The following is a 16,572-nucleotide window of genomic DNA, read 5'->3' as shown; positions in this document are numbered from 1 at the left end:
GGCCAGAGGGAGAAGCAGACTCCCCGCCGAGCAGGGAGCCCGACGTGGGACTCGATCCCGGGACTCCAGGATCATGACCTGAGCCGAAGGCAGTCGCTTAACCAACTGAGCCACCCAGGCGCCCCTAAAGTTTATGTTTTTAGTTCTCTCTACACCCAACATGGGGCTCGAACTCACGACCCTGAGATCAAGAGTCAATATGCTCTTCCCAATGAACCAGCCAGGTGACCCCTTCCTGCTCTTTTTAGATTTTCTTTGCTTATATGCTATCATTCGCTATCCATTAAGCTCCTACAATGTGCTAGTCATTGTGCTAGGCAGGGCTGGCAGTAATGTTGAGGAAGACAGACTCTTGTCCTTGAGTTGGAAGTTGTATTTCTGTTTTTACTTCTATGTCTAAAAGTCTCTTTCAGATATTTCTTTCTTCCGTTTTTTAAGACCTCTTCATACAAGTAATTCTGTTGATTTGATGCTATATGCACAATAGTCATTAAGAATATTCTTTAAACCAGTAGCCTTCAAATGGGTGTATTTATAACCACTTGAGTTTCACAGAGCCTTCCCATGAAATTCAAGTTTGCAGATGACAGTTTTTAGAGAATTTGTTTCTAAATTTCTCTGCTAAAATATGTACTTCCTCCTAAAATTGAGTTGTCTGCTGTCAAGGTAGGACTTTGTAAGTTCTCCTTTTTAGCTTCTTTCTCACAACTGCCATTTTTCCTCTTTACAAAAGAAAAGTGTATTTTTTATCCATCCTATTTTTACAACAGTGCATTCCCCAGAGTATAAGAAAATCTCCAAGGCACCAAATAAAGGGACAATTTGAAATATTAGTCTCCAGAAACCCTACTCAAACTAAGATATAAACTTGCATCTTATAAAATATATTTGCATGATTTTAAGTAAGGTGAAAGCATCAGTGTTTACTTTCTACAAATCAACCTTACATCTTTAAATAAAACATTTTTCTGATTATTAGGAGAAATATTTTCATTAGCTTTGCCAAAGGTTACTAGAAAGTTTAAATCTTGTTTTTTTTTTTAAACTTTGGGAGGTTATTGCTTAGTAGGAGTTATCAATTACTTCTTTGCTTTCTATTCATTTCTACCATATGGAGTGTGTTTTAGCATCTATATATTTTTAACATTCTGTAAATATGCACATAATTATTAATATATATATTTTAAGCCCCACACTTGTTTGATAACCTGTTTTGCAATTGATTTCCAGTGAGCTCTGCCTCATCTCGGTACCATAGATACATGATCTCATTAAAAAGAGCATCACGGGCGCCTGGGTGGCTCAGTCATTAGGCGTCTGCCTTCAGTTCAGGTCGGGTCCTGGGATCAAGCCCCGCATGGGGCTCCCTGCTCTGCGGGAAGCCTGTTTCTCCCTCCCCCACTCCCCTGCTTGTGTTCTCTCTCTTGCTCTGTCTCTCTCTGTCAAATAAATAAATAAAATCTTAAAATAAAAAAAAACATCAGTCTGGGGTACCTGGCTGGCTCAGTCAGTACAGCATGTGACTCTTGATCTCGAGGTTGTGAGTTCAAGCCTCAAGTTGGACATAGAGCTTTCTTTAAAAAAAAAAACCAAAAACCAAAAAACAACAAAACCAGCATTGGGGAGCCTGAGTGGTTCAGTCAGTTGAGCGTCTGACTCTTGATTTAGGCTCAGGTCATGATCTCAGGGTGGTGAGATTGAGCCCTGAGTCGGGGCTCTGTGCTGAGTGTCAGGCCTGCTCGGGATTCTCTCTTCCTCTCCCTCTGCCCCTCCCTCCTCTCTCTCTCTCTTTTTCTCTCAAATAAATAAATATTTTTTATTTGTTTTTACCTTATTGATATATTTGAGAGAGTGAGAGAGAGGAGCGCACGAGCGGGGGGAGGGGGAGAGGGAGAGGGAGAAGCAGGCTCTCCACTGAGCAGGGAGCCTGACGTGGGACTCGATCCCAGGACCCCAGGATCATGACCTGAGCTGAAGGCAAATGCTTAACCGACTGAGCCACCCAGGAGGCCCTAAATAAATCTTAAAATGAAACAAAACAAAAAAACCCCAGCATCAATGTCATTAAGAGATCTACATCCATAAAATTTTACTTTTATATTTAATACTTGAAAACACATTTGTAATGCTCAACTCTGTAGTAATACTAATTGTAATTAATCAAGCCGGGAGAAATTTAAAATGCTTTTAAGAGTCTTGTGTTTACTGAATGTTTTAAAGCAATGCAAATTAATATGCGTATTTTTATTGCGGAGAAATAGGACAAGGTGAACTTTTAAGCATAAAAATATAAAATTATGAGGGAATTGGAATGTATTTCTTCTAATGGGGATAGTGGATATCAAATAGCTATAGCATTTAGAGTCCGGCGGACAAATTTGAGAATGATGGAATAGTTTTATTTGAAAATGGCCATATTTATAAAACAAAATGAGATTCTTTGCTGTAACTGTTGAAACTTATGATGAAAAATTTTGATGCCCAGGTAACTGGTAAAAGAGTATTTCTGTATCTGTGAGGGTATTTCCAGAAGAGATTAGCATCTGAATTAGTGAATCAGTAAAGCAGAGGGTCCTTCCCAATGTGGTGGGCCTTGTCTAACCCACTAAAGACCTGAATAGAACAACAAGGCAAAGGAAGGTTGAATTCCCTCTCTGTCTAACTGTTGGACCCAGGACATCAATCTTCTGCCCTTAGTGCTCTTAGTTCTTAGGTCTTCTCACCCAGACTGGAATCTATACCATTGGCTCTTTAGCTCTCAGGCCTTTGAACTACACCTTGGCTTTCCTGGGTCCCCAGCCTGCAGATGGCAGATTGTGGGACTTCTCAGCCTCTGTAGATATCTCTCTCTCCCTCCCCCGCCCCCTTGTATGTGTGTGTATAAAATATACCGGTTCTCTTTCTCTGGAGAACCCTGACTAATGCAACTGATGTCGCCAGAGCCTATGAGTTTGAAGGAGGTGTTCTCTTGGGGCTGATGATCAGTTCTCTTAAGAAGGGGTACAGTTTAGCTGGTGATGAGAAGGCAGGAGCATTGCAGGTGGTACTCAGACTCTCAAGGGAGAGGGATGCCCCCAGACAGGTGCCTGCGGCTTGGCCCTGCAGGTGAGGGAGCACAGTGAGGCTAATATTTCTACTGCCAAGGAGGCGCTGCAGAGTATGGGGCAGGGCCAGCTGAGAGAGGCTGGGGGCCGTGGTTTGCTGCTGCTGTTGCTGGAGCGATCCTGATAGAAACTAGAAGGAAGAGTTTTTTTCTCTCGTTTGTCTTCCACGCTCCACCCAGGTTTCTCTTTTGCAGAACCTAATCAGAAGCCAGCAGGCATAGGAGTCTGGAAATTATAATTTACATGTGAAAACAGAGTTGGACAGAGTTTTGAAAGGTGTAGTAGGAGCTGAGAGACTGTAAATAGCAAGATCTATGGTTTTGGTCATTCATTACCCATTTACGTGTTTCTGTCTTACAACAACATTGACGTCTTTTTGCTTTTGCCTAGCAAGATACAACCCATCCCTTTTACAGAGTTTTTTCCATCTTCTTCCTCAAAAGAGAGGCCCAAAGTCCCAGCAGTCACCGTAGCCATTTCTGAGTGATGTTATTTTCTATTTTATTGAATCCCATCTGAATATTCTCTAACATATAGAGTAAATTGTAAAGTTAATCACCAAGAAGAGTCCTTATTCAAACTAAAGAGGGATGATGAGGGGGAGGGGAAAGGTAAGTAAATGTATGTCAATACATACATGACAAATAAGGAAGAACATTTTCACAACTGCTGCAGTCCTGTGTGCTCATGTCTGCTATACACTCCGTTCCCTTTACCCTCAATGGGCACTGCAGCCAGTTGGGGCTCTTTTCCTGGTGGAGGTCATCCAAACCCTCCTTTCCAAAGGGTCTAAACCTTTGTGACCTGTCTCATGTGTTGCTGTAGTTTTGCCTTAACTTTTACTACTACTGGATTTGAGAATACTCAGAGTGCCTCAGAGAAGCTCTTGGGCTCCTGACATAGCCCTTGTCTGTGTCCAGGGTTAGAACGGCCACTCAGTTTACCCTTAGTAATTGGGAGCAGTTGCCCCAGCAAAAGCAATGATCCCTCCTTTGTTATTTCCGTGGCATGAAGTCTCATCTTCCAATTCTTTGGCGCCATTGTCGTGACCTCTGGCGGAAGCATTTCTCCTTGGGGGGATTAAAACCTCTAACCCAACAACAATCTGAGTTTCCGGGATGGGAAACAAACTTTAGGAGATTGTGATGAACTGTAGTAGAGTGGAGGAGCCACTCACTGCTACCCTGTGGTCCACGTATCCTGGCTGTGGAAGGAAGAGTACCCTGTACCAGGCTCTGGTCCGAAGAATAGCCTACATCCTATAGGATAGGGCTTGAACCTTTCAGAGTATTGTTTCCTAACTGGCACTGTAACTGGATCTTCAGCTCTCCTCCTTCTAAGGGATGTCCTACCTGGCAAGACCAGCACACTCGATGGGAATGACCTTATCAGTATATTCTTTTTAGCTGAGAAGTGAGTTCCCTGATGAGAAGCAATATTGTGTAAAACATCTGTAAGTCTGCAGATAGTCATTATATTTATCTGTTGCTGCATCACAGGTTGTTTCAAAACTTAGCAGTTTAAAACAATGAACATTATTTCATAATTTTTGTTTGTCAAGAATATAGGACCAGCTTAGCTGGGTGGTTCTGGCTCATGGTATCTTATGAGTTTGCAGTCAAGCCAAGCCACTGGGTGGAGCTACAAGTCATCCCAAGACTTGAATGGAGTTAAGTATCCACTTTCAACCTCACTCATGATTGTTGGCAGCCTTCAAACAGGGCTTCAGTTCCTTGCTGTGCCACTTGGGCCTTCCCACAGGACTTCTCACAACGAGGCAGCTTGTTTTCTCCGTGTGAGTGGAGAGAGAGAGGAAGCGAGGGAGAGAAAGCAAGGGAAAGCCCCCAAAATGGAAGCCAGTGTCTTTAGAACCTAATCCCAGAAGTGCTATCCCATCATTTCTGCCATATTCTATTAATGAGAAGCAAGCCACTAGTCCAGCTGATACTGAAGGGGCCAGGATGACTCAAGGGCATGGAAAGTGGGAGGTGGGGATCATTGGAGGCCATTTTAGAGGCTGCCTACAAAAGTCATGCTAGCAGAAACACCGGCCGTTAGGGTTTTGGAATAGATAAATATTTTTTCAGAAACCGCTCTTGGTTTGCTACTGGACCTTGGTAGAGAATGAACTTCTGATCTGGGACATTTGGAAACCATGTAACCTAAGCTTCCCATGAAGAACTGGATGTTTTCTGACCCACCAAGATATAAGGTTGTTTGAAGGCATCAGCAATCCAACATCAAGTGGAGACGGCATTAGTGAGATCAGATGCAGATTGAGGTTAGCTCCTAAGGTAGAAGCTCGTTGCACAAGAGGTGGTTCCATCTCCCGCACACCTACTCCTGCTACGTCACTGCCTCTTTACCAGCCTATGACCTTGCGGGGAGGGAGGTGGCAGTTTCCTGAGGAAGAAAAAGCTCAGGCCTCATTTACAGATAGTTTTGCACGATGTGTTGGCATCACCTTGAAGCAGCATTTCAGTCCCATTCTGGAATGGTCCAGTGAGACAGTATTGATGTGAGATCCTCCCAGGGCACAGAACTTGGAGCAATACATTTGGTTGTCCACTCTGACAGTGATTGGCAGTTTGGCTGAAGTGTTGGGAACTCAGAAAACAAAGATTAGGCAGATGGTAATGAAGAAGATAGGGGAAGAGGCATGTGGATGAGACTTTCAGAATGAGCATAAAGTGTGAAAAAAAAATGGTGCCCCACGTGAATACGAGACAAGAGAGCATCCACAGAGAGAAGACTTTCAATAACCAGGCGGACAAAATGAACTGGCCTGTGTATGACAGTAAGCCTTTTTTGGCAGTTATCTTAGTGCTTGCTCAGCAGCCACAGTGGTGGGGATGAGGTTATGCGTGGGCTCAGCAACATGAACTTTCCTCGCCAAGGCTGGGCTGGCTGTTCTCACTGCTGAGTCACTAACCTGCCGATAACAGAAACTGACACTGAGCCCTCTGTACAGCACCTTTCCCCAAGAAAGACCAAAAAAACCACCTCATGGCAGGTTGATCACAATGGAGGCAGCAATTTGTCCTCACTGGAAGGAACTTATTCAGGGTATGGATTTGCCTTCCCTGACCACAATGCTTCTGCATGTGTAACTATGATTATACTGATGGAAGTGTGACGCAATATCGCTCTGACCAAGAAGCTCATTTCTAAGTCATCCTTACATTAGGAAAAGGCAGCTTTCTTTAAAGAAGGAAAGAAAGAAAAGGAAGAAAAGAAAGAGAAAAACTAGAAGGTAATGTCTCAAAACGTTAAACACTGTCTAATGGGTTATAGGGTAGTGTGTATACATACTGCTGTTTCAGTTTTTTCCCACTTTCCATGTTATGTATCTGGAATAATACATTGAAATAAATTATAAAGGCCAGTGAAGATAATTTTTAAACTGCATTCCTGAAAGATTGCAGTTTCCTGACTAAGAAAGGATTGGTTGGAGGCTGCTCTATTTTAATCCTGATTTCAGTTCTCCTATTTTCAAACCACCCAGGCCCAGACTGCTGCAGTCTCAGCTGATGATATTTCTCTATAATCTTAGTGATTCTCAAACTTCTGTGAACATCAGCATCTTCAGGGAGACATAAAATGCAAACTCCCAGTCCATCCCTCTGCCCTGGAGATTCTGACTGGGTAATTCTGGGAGGGACCCAGGAAACTGTATATAGCTGACTCTTAACAACTCGGGTTTGAACTGCACAGGTACACTTACACTCAGATATTGTTCCTTTTTTATTTGACAGAGAGAGAGGCAGCGAGAGAGGGAACACAAGCAGGGGGAGTGGGAGAGGGAGAAGCAGGCTTCTTGCAGAGCAGTGAGCCTGATGCAGGTCTTGATCCCAGGACCCTGGGACCATGACCTGAGCCGAAGGCAGACACTTAACGACTGAGCCACCCAGGCACCCCAATACTCAGATATTTTTCAATAAATACAGGACTGTAAATGTATTTTGTTTCCTTCTTTCTTTTTTTAAATTAACATATAATGTATTATTTGTTTCAGGGGTACACGTCTGTGATTCATCAGTCTTACACAATTCACAGCGCTCACCATAGCACATACCCTCCCCAATGTCTATCACCCAGCCACCCCATCCCTCCCACCCCCCCACCACTCCAGCAACCCTCAGTTTGTTTCCTGAGATTAAGAATCTCTTATGGTTTGTCTCCCTCTCCTTATTACTTTCTTAATACCATTTTTTCCCCTCTAGCTTACTTTATTAGTAAGAATATAGTATATAATACATATAACATACAAAGTATTTGTTAATTGACTTTCTGTTATCAGTAAGGCTTCTGGTCAACAGTAGGCTATTAGTAGTCAGGTTTTTGGGGAGTCAAAGTTATACATGGATCTTCAACTGCATAGGAGGAAGCCAGTGTCCCTAACCCCATCCCCACCCCTGTTGTTCAAAAGTTAACTGTATTTTTTTAAAGGTTTGATTTTTTAAAATTTATGAGAGAGAGAGAACAAGCAGGGGGAGCGGCAAAGGGAGAGGGAGAAGCAGGCTCCTCGCCAAGCAGGGAGCCCAATGTGGGGGCTTGATCCCAGGACCCTGGGATGATGACCTGAGCCAAAAACAGATGCTTAACCAATTGAGCCATCCAGGAGCCCCAAAATGTTTTTGTTTAAGGATTTTATTTATTTATTCGAGAGAGAGGGTGAGCGGGAGGGAGAGGGAGAGAGAATCTGAAGCTGACTCAGCACAGAGCCAAACGTGGGGCTGATCCCACGATTGCAAGATCATGACCTGAGCCGAAACCAAGAGTCGGATGCTCAACCAACTGAGCCATCCAGGCACCCTAAAAGTTAACTGTATTTTTAAAAGGGCCCCAAATGAGTGATCCTTATTTAGGTGGTCCACATTAATATGGTGTAAAGAACACTGCTTTGGATTTACAGGAGGCTCCAAGGCTGAGGAAAAATCTAGGAAGAATTCAAGTAAGACTGAGGGGAAATACGGGTGCAAGTTGTTATTCTGTTGTCAACAGGATCAGATTCCAGAAACACAACCCAAAACCCTTTTTGCCTTTGGTTAGCATTGATTCAAAATGTAGCACATCACTGCACTCACGTTACCAATCTAGGTATACAGAACAGGTCTCTATCTGCATGAGAAAGGCTACACAACAAAATGGGTGCTGGTATCAGATTGCTCTTCCATGATGGTATCACAGCTCCCTCTAAAACCAGTGGAGACAAACAGATCTGAGTTTGAACACTAGCTTCATCATTATTCGTTGCTGGTTTTGGGTGAAATGACTAAGCCCTCAGAGCCTTGGCTTTTTCATGGGAAAAATATCTTTGAGCTTTTACAGAAGTATGACTTAAGTTGAAATATTTATTCTAGACTTAAGTTCTTTTATAGAATAAAGAAGACTAGAATCTCTGATATTCTCTTCAACTCTAAAATTCTTTGTATGTTTTATTAGGATCCTGTTTCTGTTATAAACTAAGTGAAAACATTCAGATGATACTTGCAGAAAACATAAAATCACAACGTTGAGATAAAAGTCATGAGAATAATTCTGTTTCTTTGGGCAAAAAAAAATTAAAATAACCAGTATATTCCTCAATTGAATAATGACGGATAAGGCAATGATTACTTCAGGTGAAATGAGACTTCATGGTGAAGATGTAAGGTTTCCCAAACTGAAGGCAGTCTTTGGGGCCTGCCCCCCAAGGGCTGCTTATCAGATGAATCCTGTGAATGTCCTCAGTGGACTTCCTGTCAGGGAAAAAGAGTGTCCAGTGATGAGAAACTGGAGTTCTGTCTGAAGTTAGTGGCTCCGAAGTGGGGTATATGAAGAGTGGATGACACTAAATTCCTAAGGAGCCTTTGAGTTAAAATAGGGCATGGTGTCTCATCTCACTCCTGCTGTGTCTCAGATTTCCCTTCTTCGCTGTCACCACCAGAGAATACAAAGGGGAAAGGTTTTCCTATCGAAGACCAGGAGCCTGGAATCCTGCCTTTTTCCACTTTCCCTTACTTTTCTGGCACCCGCCTTGTCCACTCCAACACACATTGTTTAGGTTTTTGTAGACAACTGACGTATATTGCATAGTGGGGATTCTGAGGCACAAACACTCCATAGTTGAGGTTTTTTCTCGAGGGCACTTCATATCATTCAGTTGGCTTTGTATAGTTATTAAATCTCCCAGTTATGCATGCTCGCTAAACAGACGTGCAGATTTAAAGTATTAAGCAGAGTCTTTGGCATTCCACTTGGCTAAGGGACCCCACCCTTGGGAGTATAGTTATTCTGATGGCCCTTTTGCCCTTTCCATACCACGGGCCTTTCTGTTTTGTGGAGGACTTCTCACTCTGAGAGGTAGCAGATAGATGGCATCATTGAGTTAAGGAGAAACCGAGAGTAAGTAAACCAGGTTCAAGAAAAGGCCAGGAATGAAGCGCAATAGAAAATGGCAGGCTTCTCTCCAATCACATAGTGGGAAAAAGTTTGTGAGAGTCAGGGGTCATGGAGCAGTTACAGGTTAAGCCAGGAGAGCACTCAGGAAACCACACAGACAAGAAGACCTGGACACAGAGCTGAAGTCTACTGCAGAAAGGGAGCACCATATAGTGTTTTCTTTTTGTTATCTCATGGAATTCTTATTGAATGAGGGACCCAGTTGACATACTTTCCCAGGCAGGCTGATCCAATGCAAGGCTGAAAAACTTACCTTGCCTCCTCTGAAAGAATTGATTGCATCCTGTTTGTGGTCCAGATCTGTACCATTATTAATTCTAATAATGTGTCTGTAGATTCTTTTGTGTCTTCTATTTGGGCAGTCATATTGTCTGTGAGTAGTGAAAATGTCTTCTTCCTAATCCTTTTTACCGTTATGTTTTAAGCAATTATCTGTTAAAAAGGAGGATTAGCATGAAGGAATCTGGCTATAATATGAATAATAAAGAATTCAAGACTTCTGTTATAAGGCTCCATCAATGTAGACAACTTTTTTTAATTAACTTTTATTTTTTAAAAAGATTTTATTTATTTATTTGTCAGAGAGAGAGAGCACAAGCAGGGGGAGCGGCAGGCAGAGGGAGAAGCGGGCTCCCCGCTGAGCAAGGAGCCCAATGTGGGACTCGATCCCAGGACCCTGGGATCATGACCTGAGTCAAAGGCAGACGCTTAATGACTGAGCCACCCAGGTGTCCCAACAACTGTTTTCTTTGCTCACTTCTACCAAGATGGAGATCCTGAATGGTCATGAACTTGTAGCCTAAGAGGTTCTTTAATAATTAAGATTCTCAAAGACTATAAGTTCTGATTCTGTGAAGTCTCTTTGATGTTATTAAGGCAAGCTAACAGCAGGAATGACAAATTTCCCATAAAAGAGAAGCAGAGTCTTTCTTTCTTCTTTCCTTCCTTCCTTCCTTCCTTCCTTCCTTCCTTCCTTCCTTCCTTCCTTCCTTCCTTCCTTCCTTTCTTTCTTTCTTTCTTTCTTTCTTTCTTTCTTTCTTTTTCTTTCTTTCTTTTTCTTCCTTCCTTCCTTCCTTCCTTCCTTCCTTCCTTTCTTTCTTCTTTCTTTCTTTCTTTTTTCTTTCTTTCTCTCTCTTTTCTTTTTCTTCTTTCTTTCTTTCTTTCTTTCTTTCTTTTTTTCTTTCTTTCTTTCTCTCTCTCTCTCTCTCTCTCTTTCTTTTTCTTTCATTTATTTTTAGAGAGAGGGAGTGCGTGCATGCAGGGGGTGGAGGCAGGGGCAGAGGGAGAGGGAGATAGAGAATCTCAAGCAGACTCTGCGCTGAGCTCAGAGTCCGACCTGGGTTCAATCTCACGACCCTGACATCATGACCTAAGCTGAAATCAAGAGTTGGACATTTAACCGACTGAACCACCCAGGTGCCCCAAAAGCCTTTATAAATAGGGACCAAACTCTTAAAGATATGGTTTATTGATCTTTCCATTTTCTTTATCCCCAGGTGACTGCTGAATCAGAGCATAAGCCTCTAGCCCTACCTAGACTAAGTGGCTATTTTGACATATTAAATGTATCTTCTTGGGGCGCCTGGGTGGCTCAGTCGTTAGGCATCTGCCTTCCGCTCAGCTCATGATCCCAGGGTCCTGGGATTGAACCTCGCATTGGGCTCCCTGCTCCGCAGAAAGCCTGCTTCTCCGTCTCCCACTCCCTCTGATTGTGTTCCCTCTCTTGTTGTCTCTCTCTATCAAATAAATAAAATCTTTAAAAAAAAATGTATCTTCTCCGCAGCAAGCAGGACTCCATTTCTGTATTGTACCAATGAAGGGGCCGCCTATGTTGGGCAGGAAGAGGGAGGGGAAGAGAATCAGGGGAGCGAGCTGGGACCGGCAGGGGAAGAGTAGCTGGAAACAACTCTGAGTTGTAGCAAGGATGGAGAGAAAGCAAACAGTGAAGATGCTGACTTTTCCATAAAACATTAAATTTGGGGAAAACAGGAAAGTATAAAAAAATACAAAAATAAAGTCATCCATGGTTCAACCACCACCGAGACTTAGATTTGTATGGGAGTATTAAAGTAGAGATGGATAAGTAAGCATTTTTTAAAATAAAATTAGAATCATAGTCAATATAGTTGTGTCTAACTCCCTAACTCCTCCTCCCCCAACCCCGTTTGTAAACCTTGAACATGTCCTCAGGGAAGTATACATTCCTTAAAAATGTTGTATTCAAATCCAGTAATCCAGAATGGAAGCAGAGTTCACCAAGCCCAGACCAATGTGACATCTAGGCCACGGAAGAGTCTAATTCCCTCGTGGTAAGCAGGACTAGAAAAGACACCAGAGTAGCAGGGATGAAGGCTGTCTTGTTCTTCAGGGGACGCGGAGTCTTCCCAGGCCCCACCCCAAGATGCTGTGAGAAACTGGAGCCACTCCTTGAAAGGAGACTCTCTGCCTTTGTCTGTCTGTGCTCTGGGTTTACTCTTCCCTGAATGGAAGTCCTAGACCTGAGACAAAGACACAGCTTTTCAGGTAAGGAAAGAGAAAACAAGGAATATGATAAAAGAGGAAAAGAATAAGGTGATGTTGAAGGAAAAGAGAAGTAAGGAAAGAACCAACGTAGAGGAGGCGGTGAAGCCTGCCCTGTATACTTTTTGCTTCTTGTTTGCTATAAGAGAAGCAAGTGTCAATGAGAAGAATCTTGATAGCCACTGGAAAACTGGGTGGTTTTGCTTGTTCTGACTTTGTTACAGAGTCTCCCCTAGAAACTTGAACAGCAAAAGTCATCTTTCCTGCATGTAAATGGGGGGCAGCCTAAGGTCATTGAGTGATAATGTCAGCTAATGATTCTCATGTCTCATGTCCAACTGTGGCTTCTTTCTACAGGAACAACCCTATATTTTCAGTCATCTGCTCAACATTTTCATTTTACTCTGTTGCTTCAAATGCAGTTTGAATAAAATCAAACTCATTGCCCTACCTCTGTCGTCCACTCAAGTTCATCTTCCCTTATTTTTACATTTAATAGTTTTTTTCACTTAAAAAGACATGTCTTACATACCTTTGTGGCTAGATGCTATGTTAGGCACAGGCTAAGGAGAAGCTTCTCTGGGCTCAGGGGATTTACAGCCAGTTGGTGGGGGGCATGGAGGGTGATTAGGGAGACACCTTACAAGTCAACCCGCTGAAGTGTAGTTATGCTGTGGGACCAGAAATTATCCTTAAATTCTGAATATAATCAACCATTTAATCCCTTCCTCTCCATCTCTCAGTCCATGCCCTAGTCTGAGCCCTGGACACTTTGGCCTGGATAACAACATGGCTTTTCTGATAGTGTCTCTGTCTCTGAGTTTTCTTCTCCTCAATCTAACCCAGCACCACTGCCAAACTAGTCTGGTACACAGCTTTCAACAACCTCAGTGACTGTGGAATCAAGTTTATACTTTTCTACCAGCTCTTGAAATCCTTGTGACTTAGCTACATCAAGGCCAGCCCAGGACTTTCTGTCTTGTCATTGTGGTATCTTCTATGCACTTAGAAAATGCTATTGAAGATTTGCCAGGAAGAATGCTGATTGAGATGAAGCCATTGGATTTTGCAGCGAGGAAATTATTGGTAAATTCCCAAAGTAAAATATATTTATAATGATTAGACCAAAAGCCATTAAACAGGTGTTTAAGAACAGTGAGGGATCAAGAAAGAGATGCATAGGTTGTAAACTGTGCTAGGAATTTTGGCTGTGAAATAAGAAGGAAACTTGTTCAGTGTTTTGGTCATTTCTAATGTAGACATTGATGCTTTAGGTAACCAATGCCAGAAGTTGCATATTTTATTTGACTCATTGTACATGGTGATGAGTGTACTTTTGTAGGTAAAGAAAATATACCCTAATCAATAATGAACACTGTATTCAATACAAAACTCAGAGGACTTTTTAATGAAAATGTTTCTCTTCTTCCTGTCACATATAATATACCCAATTTGGGGCCAAACTTCTTGTGATTAAAAATGACTTTCAGAAAATGTAGTTAGTTATAAAATAAAGTTAATATTAACGTAAGTAATAAAAATATAAAACACTTAGGAGTGCCTGGCTGGCTCATCAGTAGAGCATGTGACTCTTGATCTCAGGGTTGTGAGTTCAAGTTCCACGTTGGGTGTAGAGATTATTTATAAATAAACAAATAAGTAAAACAAAATTAAATAGGGCTTACTATATGCCAGGCAACTTTCTTAGTGTTTTACATATATTAACTTATGTAATTCTCACAATAAACTGTTTTAAGAAATGAAGAAATAGATTAATTAACTTCCCCAAGGCCACACAATTAGTAAATAGCCATGATCCAAACCTAGATGGTGTGGCTCTATAAGCCAGGCTCTTGAATACTTCACAAAATCCAAATGTTATTCTGAGTTTTCTAATATTTATGTCTTTTCCATTGTACTATTTGACTGATTACTAAGGCTGATCCTGCCTCTCACTTTAGGATGTCATTTACGTAACATAAACATTTTGATCATTGTTTTATTTAATTTTTATTCATACCTCACCTCATTTCACAAAATATTTGAGGTGCCTTATGATATGCCCATACCATAAAATCGTGAGTTTCAAATAAGAAATTACAAATCAGTCCCAGAGAAATAAAAACTAGAGGAGAAAGTCATGTCCAGGCGTAAAAGTAGAACACGAGTGAGCCACTAGAATTGAGTTTCAGGCTTGGTCTAGGATCCCTGGCAAAAGAAAAAAGGGAGACATGATAGGTTATTAGTTATCTGCTTTCCCTTCCCCCATCATTCTTCCAAAGCCCACTATTTCCTTAAGGGAAGCATGTAGTTTTTCCTAACACATGACCCGAGAAGAAACTTCTCACATGGGGCTATAAGGTTTTATTATTACCTCTGAGTCTGCATACCTCTGCATAATAAAGGGCGCAAAGATAAGAAGAAAATACATTCTAGCTGAATTAAAATTGTGCAAATGGTTAACTTGTGCATTGGGCAATGCAGAAAACAGTAGACGGAGCTGACCTGACTTGAGAGAGCTATGTATTTGTTTACCAATTTATATCTCAGTAGCAAATAACTAGGGATTTAAGAATCCTCATTTGTGTGCTTCGGAAACATCATGCAATTACCTGTTACAGTTGCATCATTTTGGGGGATTGATATGAAAATAGGTGAAGTGATGTTCACTTGAAATTTCTGTTTGCTGAACTTTGTGATTTATGTGTCCTTTTGTAGCATATTTAAGTTGTGCTCTGCATGATTAAATGCCTTCATTTAATGGACCACTGGGGAACTAAGCCTAGTTTTCTAAGGAAAAGTTTCATTCAGTTTGTTTATCAATGATCAGGGTGAAGGCAGAGTATATTGATCAAAATGGTAATGGGCACAAAGCTGATTAATTCAAACAGTGGATGACATAAGCCAGGTCTCATTCCATCTTGGGCCCTTTGATGACCATATCACAAGTCACCTGAAACAAATTCAGATCCAGCCAAAGGCATTTCTGCCTGTCTGTGGAGTTTTTCCACACCATTTCCTGTTCTGAGCTCCTCTTCCCTGTCGTGCTCTGTGGCTCCACTCGTTCAGCCCCTCTCATCCCAGGATTTTGCTGCAGGTCTTCTTGCTTACTGACCTACTTGGACCACTTCTCCAGCTACGCCCTTGGCGCTTTTTCCTGCAGATGATCTGGTGTTCAGACTTCGGCTCTGTGCCCTGAAACTCTGTGGAAAGGCGCTCCTGCCTTCCCCTGTGCCTGTGAGCCTGGCCCATCTTGGCCCAGCTTGGTGTGTTCCCTCATGGTCTGCGAGTGTGTGTGGGGTGTGATCAGTGTTTGTCTCCTTTGTGTGTTGACTGGAGTCAAAGAATGAGGAAACCTAAGTGCTACTCAGAGTTGCTTCACAAAGTGAAAAAGCTCAAAAGTATCTTCATTCATTCACCATTCATTTGTTCGTTCATTCATTGGCCACTGTGTGCTGGGCACTGAGAACCCTGAGGTAAAAATGACAGACACTGTCTTATCTTCACAAAGTTGAATTCACGGCAAGGGAGGAAATAATGTTAAGGCAGCTTTTGGTGTGTGTGATTTATTTACTATTTAGTTACATGGTGGACATAGTTGATTCAGTCGAGAGCGATTTGACAAGATAGTGTGTCCTTAACGGCAGCTAATAACTGATAGCACAGCGGTCCTCAGACTGGGGTGGTTTTGCCTCTGCCCCCCCCACCCCCACCCCAGAGACATTTGGCAATGTGTGGAGACACTTTCGGATGTCATAACTAGGGTAGTGCTACATGGTGGTTAGAAGTCAGGAATGCTGCTAAACATCCTACAGTGCATATTGGGACAGTCACCCATGACAAAGAATTATCAAGTCCAAACTGTCAACAGTACTGGGATTGAGAATCCCTGGCTGGTGTATGTGTCAGTCAGAATGTTTTTGAGGAAATAACTATTAGGAAGACTTCGTTTAGCCTGATATTTGTTATTATGAATGGCTGACATTTATTGAGCCCTTATTATATGCCATTCACTTTAAGTGGATTATCTCATTGAATCATCAAAAACTCTATAGGATGGGTATTATTATTAGCTCTATTTTATGAATGGAGAAACAGGTTTAGTGGGGCTAAGAACCTAAGAAACTTGCGGAAGATCTCGTTGCTACCAAGTGGCAGAGCAGGGAGTTGAACCCAAGAAGTCTGGTCTTCACTCTTCACTACCACAAACAGTTAGCATCTCTAACTTAGAGGCCAAGGCTCCTTTCAGCTGTTCCTTAGCTCATTAGAAGTTGCTTTAGTGACAGACTGAGCTGGCTCAGCCCTCTGTTGTTTAATAGGCTTCTCCTGGAAGCCAGAGGGGAAAGAGAGGTTGACACGACAGTGTATAATTCAACCAATTTGGAAGAGAATTTAGCATTACCTTAAAACATCAACATTTAGTTTATGATTAATGGTTCTCCCACATGGGGTTGCAGCCGGCACATTAATCTGACCCAATTAAAGAGAATCAACCAAGACTGTT

Source organism: Eumetopias jubatus, unplaced genomic scaffold (assembly GCF_037043125.1).
Source record: "Eumetopias jubatus isolate StellerSeaLion01/CBP00866 unplaced genomic scaffold, mEumJub1_p1.0 scaffold_4, whole genome shotgun sequence".
NCBI classification, from domain to species: Eukaryota; Metazoa; Chordata; class Mammalia; order Carnivora; family Otariidae; genus Eumetopias; species Eumetopias jubatus.
The sequence above is the reverse complement of the archived record's forward strand: the minus strand, read 5'-3'. Positions refer to the sequence as shown.